Genomic DNA, 6,348 nt, shown 5'->3' with positions numbered 1-6,348 from the left:
CCCCTGGCTCCTTTCTTTTACCAATTCCATCTATGTGAAGATAAGTCAAAGGTCCTGCTTGACCATTGTTGGCTTCTCTTGGAAGCATGGAGAAAATGATTCCTCCATGTTGACCCTATTTTTAAACAACACATGACTGTGTAATGAAACTTTATCCGATTAGGAATCAAGAAGGCACTCTGTCAGCCTCTGGTTCTCTGCGGTTTTTTCACCCCTCTTTTCAGTATTCCCTTTATCTCTTTGAGGTCTCCTGAGTTGGATACCACATTGCCACCACCATTCCAGCTGTAGCCCAACCATGTACCCATTATCAGGAATGGACCCTGTGCCATTCTGATCATCTCCAGATGAAGTATAGGCTTCTCAACTTCAGATGGGAAGTTCACGTTGGAATTGAAGCATTTTTAGCAATTGTTTCTTGATCTCTATAAATGATCATCATGTATTTAAATACCAACTAGGGCTAGGGAGATAGCTCAGTTGATAAACTGCTTGCCACGCACGCATGAGGACCTGATTTGGAACCCTAGAAACCACATAAAAAAGTCAGGCATAATGGCACACACTTGTAATCCTCATACTGGGAAGGTAGAGACAGGCAGATGCCTGAGGGATTGCTGACAAGATAGCCTAGCCTACTTAGTGAGTTCCAGGCCAGTGAAGAGTCCCTGCCTCAAAAACAAAAAACATGTGGACCATAGGAGGGGGGTAGGGCCGGAGAGATGGTCAGCAGTTAAGAGCACTGGCTGTCCTTGCAGAGGACCTAGGTTTGGTTCATAGCACTCACATAGCAGCTAACAACTATAGGTAACTGCAGTTCCAGAGAATCTGACATCCTTTCTGGCCTCCACAGGCACTGCATGCACATACATACATGCAGGCCAAACACTTATATACATAAAATAAAATAAAAATAAATTGTAAAAAGTAGACAAGGCCCAAAGAATGACACCTAGGGTTAACCTCTGGCCTTTATGAACACATGTACAACACGCACATTTACGTAACAGACATGGGCCAGTAAATCATCAATAACCAAAGCCAGGAAGCTTGGGGTCACCATGAGAGACAATCAAGAGGAGGGGGCCAGGAAAAGGATTTGAAACTGTCCTTCTAGGAGCCCTGACTCTCCTAGAGCCTCTCATTTATCATTTGCCCCAGGGGAGCAACCAAACCTGGGAAGGTGGCATTTCATGAAGGAAAGAAGGGTGGTTTGGGTACTGGTGAAGGGAGATGGGGTTGGGAGTGGTACCAGCAACATCCTTTGTCACTGTTGGCAGAGAATACCTAATATAAGCAACTTCAGGGTGAAAAGACTTACCCTGGCTCATGCACTGAGGGTACAGTCCATCATGACAGGGAAGGTATGGTGGTAGGAATATGGGACGGCTTGCTTAGATCTCAATAGATCAGGAAATAGAAACTGAACAGGAAATAGGCTAGGCTCTAACACTTAAGGCCCTCCTCTAGCAAGGCCTTAATTACTGAAGGTTCAACAACTTCCCAAACAGCACCACTAGCTGGGGACCAAGTGCTTAAACACAAGAGCCCATAGGGGACAGTTCATATGTAACTACAGTAAGAATGAACTATGGGGTTTTGGTGTATTGGCCTTATCTTCCTTCCAGGAATTCCACATGCAAATGCTACATCTTGGCCGGGCGCTTCTAAGGAAAGAGTTCTCTTGAAGCACAAGTTGTAAAACTCTGAACAAGTGTGAGTTGAAAGAATGCTGCTCTAACAAATCATTAAACAACACATTTTAACGTCGAAAAATATATGAGTTTGCCTTCTGTGAGTTTTCAAACAGCTTTCAATGCTTGCGGATTTATCCTCTTATGCAGGTTCAACACTTGGAATAATCAAAGTAGTCAGTTTCCTTTGAATTGTACTCTCCTTATGAGAAGACAGTCGCTTTATCTAAGAACATGTCCTCAAAAAGAACAAAGGGAAGATTTTGCTACCTCTTCCCTGAGATGTACTAAGGAAGGGCTCAACATGGGGCACCTGCAGAGTGACTGGCTGACTCAACTTGTTCAGGACTGAGAGTTTCCTGAGATGGGGGCACACATGTAATCCCAGGGCTTTGAAGGCTGAGGTAGGAAAGTCCTAAATTCAAGGCCAGCCTGGGTGGGCTACATGGTGAGTTCCAGTGCAGCCTGGGCTACCTAATGAGTCTCTTTCTTTATCTCCCTTTCTACTGCCTTTCTTTCTCTCATTCCACCCTCCCCCACCCTTTTCTTTTCCATGAAAGGGTTTGTTATATAGCCCAGGCTGATGCCTGGATAACTTTTGGCTTCTGAGTACCCTGCAGGCTGCATGCTAGGGGCAAAGTGGTAAACTAATTCACTGCTTAACTAATGGGCCCAAAGAGCTTTCTCTGTGGGCAGGTAGTGAAAGTGGCTGGTGTGATGGCAGTTTGGGAATGAGAAGACTCCATCCCTGAGCTCCTAGCAAATTCTTGCTCTCTTGCTTAAGTTTTTGCTGCTATTCTGTTTCATTATGGCCAAATTATTTTTGTAGGTTAGCAAAGTTACTTTTTATGTTTTTTTTTTTTTGTTTGTTTTTTTTCTTTTATTCTGGTTCATTTTTTTTATATTATGTTTGTATGTTTGTATTTTTTTTTTTTACCCTCTCTCTCTCTCTCTCTCTCTCTCTCTCTCTCTCTCTCTCTCTCCCCTACCCACAATGTTTAAATATCCCAAACCATCACAGAATATCTTTGCAGCCACTTCCTGTCCCCACAGCTGGGTGATGTGTTTGCCTTGGCCTCTTCTGGGGGGTGTGGGGCATGCTTTCCTCACTTCCTATTCCTGTTGTGCCCACCTGGGGTTATTATGGCCAAGGTGGGTGAGTGTAAACAGCAGGAGGTGGCAGCAATGCTGGAGGCTAGCCACAGGCAGCATGCTGGCAGTCTGATAGGATGGCATTAGGAAAACATGCTTGCCCATAAGCCTAGGCCTAGTAGAAGAGGAACACTTTGAAAGGCTGTCTCAAAGGCACAGGAAGACTTCCATGTAACAGTGTAAACACATCTTAGTAGTTATCCCTCTGTACGTATTCTTGGAATCTAAGTGTATCACCTTATATGGTGCTGTCTGTCCACCAGATTCCTCACAGTGATTCATCTCTCCATTGCTCCTACAGGTCAAGGATAGATGAATAACCTTTCCCCTCAGACTCTGAAAGTGCAAAGCCAGGACCAGAACTGACACAGTGATGATGCTCTGTTGTATGAAACAGTCACCAAGCTCCTCCTGAGAAGCATCACTCTACTGGGTAGGAGGGTGTTTTCCTGGCTGAATTCCATCTTCTAATTACCCTGCAGGGAGGAGGAATAGCTTCTGTTTTTCTCAGGTCTCTACCTAAGGAAAACACAAGAAATATGCAAAAGCCCTTCACCATCCCCTCCTCCCCCATCCCCATCCCCTTTCCCCTCTCTCTCTCCCCCTCTCTTCCTTCAGACAAGGTTTCACTATGTCACCCAAGGTGGCTTCAAACTCCTGATCCTCCTGCCTCAGCTTCCTGAGCTCTAGGATTACAGGCAAGCCTGCAAAAGCTCTTTATTCAGCATGATTCTGGAAAGGTTTTCTAAAATGCCGGTTCCTGAGACACACGTGGTGTCTGATGGCTGCACAGTGCTACCCTGGCAGAAGTGGCTTTGGGATCACAGTCAGGCTCTCGGCTCATCTGCGGCATAAGAACAGGCAGTCTGCCCAAACACATCCTTCCCAAGCATTTGGCGGTTTATTTATAAAGGAGGGATTTGACACTTTCCCTTCCTATCGCAGAGCCTGCATTATTTGTAGGGCTCTGACATTTGTTAGTAGATGAGTCCTAACTGCATGGCATATGCAGCTTTTGGCTGAATTATTTCTAGAAATCCAACCACCAAGATTGAGAAGGAAGAACAGAGGGGTCTGGGGCATCTCTTTATCAATGTGCTTCTGTTATTGTGGTATGATGCAAGTACAAGTGAATTAACCCAAAGTCAAGTCCTGGCTTCACCACCGATTAATGATGTGGCCTTGGGTGGGTCACTTACCTCTGCTACCTGTCTCCTCCCCTGTAATCTGCGGGCCAAGAGAAGACACTGAAACACATTCCAAGAGTTCATAGTGATATTTGGAGCAGAAGACGCAAGTTGGGTCCTCAGCTGGTATTAAAGAAGCTTCTGGATTCTCTTGTTCTTGTCATTAAAACTGAATCATCAGTGAAGACCCACGAAATGCCTCAGAGGGTAAAGGGACTTGCTGCCAAGCCTGGTGACTGGGGTTTGATCACGGGGACCCACATGGTAGGAGAAGACTGACTCAACCAAGTTGGTCTCTGACCTCCATACTCTTGCTGTGGCATAGGGCCCCTCCCCCATCAAAAAGAAAAAAAATGAACGTAATAAAAAAATCATCAGTGAGCTAACAACTGCCCTCAAGTCCATGCTTGGAAAGGGCTTCTATTGGGTGCCGGAGAAGAAGCTGCCTTGAAAACAAGGAGCCTAAAGCTATGTGCACTGGCCTAGGGTGGCAGCATTTCTAACTTCTGATCTGGATACAGTGCAAGGGCATGTGTGTTGTCTTAGTAAGCTTGTGCTTGTATTTTCCAATAGTGTGTGGGATCTGGGCCATGTGACATTCTCACCCCTGTACCTTCCATTTGCCGAGGGTCTGATTCTATGCTGCAAGCTGCAGAAATGCATTACAAAAGTAAGTTTCTGGGCTGGAGACATGGCTCAGTGGTTAAGAATACTTGCTGTTCTTGCAGAGGACCCAGGTTCAGTTTCCAGCCCCCATATGGAGGCTAATAATCATCCATAACTACACTGCCAAGGGATCTGACACCCTCTTCTGGCCTCCAAGAGCATGGTGCTCTTACATGCAGGCAAAGGACTCAAACACGTAATACAAAAATAAATACATTATTTTTTTTTTAAGTGGGCTAGAGAGAAGGTTCAGGGGTTAATAGCACTGGCTGCTCTTGGAGAGAACCTGGGTGTGATTACCAGTACCCACATGGCAGCTAACAACTGTCTGTAACTGCAGTTCCAGGGGAATCTGATGCCCTCCCTCTTCTGACCTCCGGCAGCACTGCACAACATGGGTGCACTTATGCATATGCAGGCAAGACACTCATACAAAAATAAAAATAAAAATAATATTTTTTAAAAATTAGAAAAGAATTTTAAATAGTTTCTTAGGAGGCTGCCATGGTGGCATCCATACTGACCAGTCACATAGTGCTTTGTCTCATGGCGCCTTTCCAGAAGTTTTAGTAATTAAAATTATTGTTATAATATGCTGTTAATTAACAATTGCATAAAGTATATGGTATTTTAAAGTAGGGCACTGAAAGGGTGAGGTTGTGGCTCAGTAGAGCACTGGTCCAGTAGAGTTGAGGCCCGGAGTTCTTGTGCTGGCACCACAGAGGAAGAAAGCATAACAAAGCAGGGTGTGGCAGCACGTCCAGGTAAGAAAGCAGCACCTTCAGGTGTGGGAACAGAGGCCCACCTGCTATGATCTGAGGAATGCCAAAATCCCAGCCACCCAGACAGGCACAACTCCTCCCCCTCCTTGGGAGCTGCTGGCAACAAAACTAGCATTGCAGATGGTGGCACTGGAACCTGAAGGCCTGGGTTGAAATCCAAGACCTGGCGAGAGAAGGAAAACCTTGACAGAGAGGGAAAACCTTCATACCACGTATCAAATCGTCAAGTTATGCACTCTCAGCAGGATCCCAAAATAACCAGGCCTTAAAACAGCAGTTTTCATCGTAAGAGAAATAGAGGAAAAGGATGTGGGTCTAGTGGTACACCCATAACAGCAGTGCTCCAGAGGTTGAGGCACGAGAGTCATAAATTTGAGCCCAGCCTAGGCTACATAGTGAGATTGAGGCCAGCCTCGGTTAAACAACAAAATCCTGTCGTGAAAAAATGGGAAACAGGAGCCGGTCGTGGTGGTGCACGCCTGTAATCCCAGCAGCACTCGGGAGGCAGGGGCAGGTGGATCTCTGTGAGTTCCAGGCCATCCTGGTTTGCAAAGTGAGTTCCAGGCCAGCTGGGGCTACAGGAAGACACTGCCTCAAAAAGACAAAATAAAATAAATAAAAAAAAAAAGAAGAAAAAATGGGAAACAGAAAAGAAAGCATAAAGGGGGGTTGGGGGGAAGATGAAGAGAGGGAGACAGGAAGGGGAAGAGGGAAAGAGAGGTGAGGGGGGAAGGAGAGAGGGAGGAAGGGGAGAAGGAGGAAAAGAGGGAGGGAGACAGAAAGAAAGGGAGATGCAGAGAGAGAAGAGACAGAAGGAGAACCAGAGCCAGAGAGAGGGGGAGAGTGAGAGAGGAAGGGGAGAGAGGC

The 6,348-nt window shown here is 45.9% G+C and overlaps 1 protein-coding gene and 1 long non-coding RNA gene across 2 annotated transcripts in view; one reads left to right on the top strand and one right to left on the bottom strand.

Annotated features, from left to right (window-relative positions):
* The window catches only part of Ankh (ANKH inorganic pyrophosphate transport regulator), a 146,677-nt gene that overhangs the window by 106,522 nt on the left and 33,807 nt on the right, over positions 1-6,348 (bottom strand). The window lies entirely within an intron of this gene.
* LOC115068197 overlaps positions 1-6,348 on the top strand; it is a 14,468-nt gene that overhangs the window by 1,586 nt on the left and 6,534 nt on the right. The window contains exon 2 of the long non-coding RNA XR_003847574.1: positions 3,148-3,279. This is a non-coding gene — a long non-coding RNA (uncharacterized LOC115068197). The remainder of the gene's footprint in view (positions 1-3,147; positions 3,280-6,348) is intronic.

This window comes from Nannospalax galili, unplaced genomic scaffold (genome assembly GCF_000622305.1).
Source record: "Nannospalax galili isolate Female #2095 unplaced genomic scaffold, S.galili_v1.0 scaffold207, whole genome shotgun sequence".
NCBI classification, from domain to species: domain Eukaryota; kingdom Metazoa; phylum Chordata; class Mammalia; order Rodentia; family Spalacidae; genus Nannospalax; species Nannospalax galili.
Note: the sequence above shows the minus strand (reverse complement) of the source record. Positions and strands in the feature narration are given on the sequence as shown.